Raw genomic sequence first — 3,846 nt, 5'->3', positions numbered from 1 at the left:
GCCTGGAGAAGGAAATAGCAACCCATCCCAGTATTCTTACTTGGGAAATCCCATGGACAGAGGAGCCTGGTGGTCTACAGTCTATGGGATCGCAAATGAGTCAGACACGACTTAGCAAATAAACAACAAGTAATCCAAGAGAAATTATGGTTGCTTGTACTGGAGTGGTCGGAGAAGGCAATGGCACCCCACTCCAGTACTCTTGCCTGGAAAATCCCATGGACAGAGGAGCCTGGTAGGCTGCAGTTCATGGGGTTGCTAAGAGTCAAACACGACTGAGCAACTTCCCTTTCACTTTTCACTTTCATGCATTGGAGAAGGAAATGGCAACCAATTCCAGTGTATCTTGCTTGGAGAATCCCAGGGATAGGGGAGCTTGGTGGGCTGCCGTCTATGGGGTCACACAGAGTCGGACACGACTGAGGAGACTTAGCAGCAGCAGTAGTACTAGAGTGGTACAGGTGGTAACAGATTCTGTATAGTTTGAAAGCAGAACTTGCAGGAGTTGCTGACTGACTGGATGTGGAGTGTGAAAGAAAGAAAAGCCAAGAATAATGCCAAGGATTTTGGCTTGAGTGAAGTTGCCGTTAGTTCAGTTCAGTTCAGTCACTCAGTCATGTCTGACTCTTTGAGACCCCATGAACCACAGCTAGGCCTCCCTGTCCATCACAGACTCCTGGAGTGCACCCAAACCATGTCCATTGAGTTGGTGATGCCATCCAACCATCTCATCCTCTGTCGTCCCCTTCTCCTCCTGCCCTCTACCTTTCCCAGCATCAGGGTCTTTTCCAACGAGTCAGCTCTTTGCATCAGGTATGGCAAAATGATTCTAAGATGACCCCATGTGGTTTGGGCCTACTGGTATTCACACCTTCATGGGATCACCTCCTCTTGAGTGTGGGAGGGACCAGTAACTGCTTCTAACCAATATAATATGGCAAAAATGATAGGAAGTGACTTCTATGACTATATAAGATGATCACTTCCATACTATTAGCAGACTCTTTCCCTTGCTGGCTTTGATGAAGTGAGCAGATACAGTAGAGAAGTCCATGTGGCAATGAACTGAGGCTTACTTCAACCAGATAGCCAGAAAATATCTGAATTCTGTAAACAGACACAGGAGCTTGGGAGTGGATCCTGTGTTATTAAACTTTCAGGTGAGACCTGAGACATGACTGACACTTTGAAAGTGAAAGTGCAAGTGCAAGTCACTCATTCGTGTCTGACTCTTTGTGACCCAATGGACTATACAGTCCTGGAATTCTCCACACCAGAATACTGGAGTGGGTAGCCTTTCCCTTCTTCAGGAGATCTTCCCAACTCAGGGATCAAACCCAGGTCTCTCACATTGCAGGCAGATTCTTTACCAGCTGAGCCACAAGGGAAGCCTGACAAAAGACTCTGAAATCCGAATACTCAGCTAAGCCATGTTTTGACCCAAAGGAACTATGAAATAATAAATATGTGTTATGTTACACTATTAAGTATGTTGTAAATTTTTATGCATCAGTATATACCCAGTGTAGCGAGGAAAAAAAGCCTGGTGTTGAACCAGGTTTGTGGAAGTGGAGGTCAGCAATTGCATACTGAATGTGCTGAGTTTGAGAAATCTATTAAACATTGAGGTAAACACATTTTATTTGTAAGTCTGGAATTTAAGGGAGAAATGTGAAAGGATGATATAAATTTGGTAATCAACAACATATAGATGGGCTTTGAAAACATGAAAATAGATGAGATCATTACCGAGTGAATGTAGAGAAAGCAGCAATCCAGGGATTGAGCCCTGGGACGCTCCAAAGTTAGTAAGACGGAGAGAAAAGGAAGAACTACAAAACGTTGACTTGCAATGGTCAGTGAGATAGAAAGAAAAGCAAAATAGTATGCTATCCTAGAAACCAATTTAACAATGTTTCCAGGAGAAAGGAGTGGTATATACTGCTGTTATGTCAAAGAAGAGGACTGAGAATTGACTGTTAGAATTAGTAACATGAAAATCATTGAAATAAATTGTGTAGCTAATTGAATCAATTGTGGATTGAATTCAAGAGAAAAATGAGTAAAAAAGGATTGCTTGTGGCATGAACAGCTATTAATATTTTGGTGAATATTCCTACTTAGTGAAAGCAGAGAAATGGGGCAGTAACTGGTGAAGGGTTGTGGGCTCTATAGACAAGTTTTTTGTTTTTGTTTTTCCTGATATATAAATAAAATGATTTCTATGATTCAGCAGGGACAATAAATGGATGATGTAATAGAGAGGGGATGAGGCTGAAATACGTCTTTTGAGTAGGCAAGATGAGATTGGATCTAATGAATAAGGGAATTGATTGATCTAAGCAATATGGACAAGTAAATAATTTTCATAATAAATAGTCATTTTATGAATAAATTATTTTTATAAATTAATCCTTTTTATAATAAAATAAGAGAAAGAACGAGTATGGTTGACCCTTGAACAAGGTTTACTAGGTAAACCCTTGTCTGTTCATTGGTTTTCTCAACAGTCCATCTTTCAGAATCCTTAGAGGTCAATCTCCACAAAGGCTGATATCTCTGCAACCCATTCTGCTAGTCACAGTTGTCCTAAGTGTTGCCTTGCTGCTGGTTGCAGAACAGGAGAGTGTTCTATGAAATCTGGAAAGTGCTGGCAGAATTAAAACGTCCCTATTTAACTTGAGTTGGACTGTGAAGAAGGCTGAGTGCTGAAGAATTGATGCCTTTGAACTGTGGTGTTGGAGAAGACTCTTGAGAGTCCCCCTGGACTGCAAGGAGATCCAACCAGTCCATTCTGAAGGAGATCAGCCCTGGGATTTCTTTGGAGGGAATGATGCTGAAGCTGAAACTCCAGTACTTTGGCCACCTCATGTGAAGAGTTGACTCATTGGAAAAGACTCTGATGCTGGGAGGGATTGGGGGCAGGAGGAGAAGGGGACGACAGAGGATGAGATGGCTGGATGGCATCACTGACTCGATGGACCTGAGTCTAAGTGAACTCTGGGAGTTGGTGATGGACAGGGAGGCCTGGGGTGCTGCGATTCATGGGGTCGCAAAGAGTCGGACATGACTGAGCGACTGATCTGATCTGATCTGATCTGATTTAACATGAGATAAAATATCAGCTCAGCATCTAAGAAATTCAAGTTTTCTGTTCACTGTTGCTCATTTCTGATATTTAACCCATGGCTCTTTAACGTCATGGCTCTTTAAATTATGAGGGAGAATGCTCTTTACTGTCATGTTTAGTCATAGATATCCCATCTGCAGAATTGTACACTCTCTGTTAGAGAAGGTTGTGATTATTTTCTTGAAAGAATACATTCATTTATCTATTGATAAACATTTAGGTTGTTTTCAGCTCTTGGCTATTCTAACAATGCTATAATGAACATGAGAATGCAAATATCTCTTCCAGATTCTGAATTCAGTCTAAATTTCTTTTCTGATATGGGTACTTATGGGATGTGTGTGTATATAAAATCTGAAACTAGAGATTATAATAATCATCCAAATTCCACCGTTTACATTACAATCTACTCTTGGTGTGAACTGTCCTCTTCCTTTTAGTTTCAATATCTTTCATGTTTTTCTTCTTATGTAATTGCTCTCTTTAGAACCTGTAGTGCAATGGTGAATATATTGGTGAAAGAAAATATACTTGTCTTGCTCCTGATCATAGAGGAAAGCTTTCAGTCTTTCACAATATGTTAGATGTGAGTTTTTCATAAATGACTTTCATTATTTTAACTATACTACCTTCTACTTGTCTTTGAAGTGTTTCTTTTTTCATGGAAGGTATTGGACTTGGCAAATGCATTTATGGATCAATAAAGGTGGTCATTT

Source organism: Bos grunniens, chromosome X (assembly GCF_055505025.1).
Source record: "Bos grunniens cultivar Pamir isolate PY7600 chromosome X, Bosgru_T2T1.0, whole genome shotgun sequence".
In the NCBI taxonomy this organism is placed as follows: domain Eukaryota; kingdom Metazoa; phylum Chordata; class Mammalia; order Artiodactyla; family Bovidae; genus Bos; species Bos grunniens.
Note: the sequence above shows the minus strand (reverse complement) of the source record.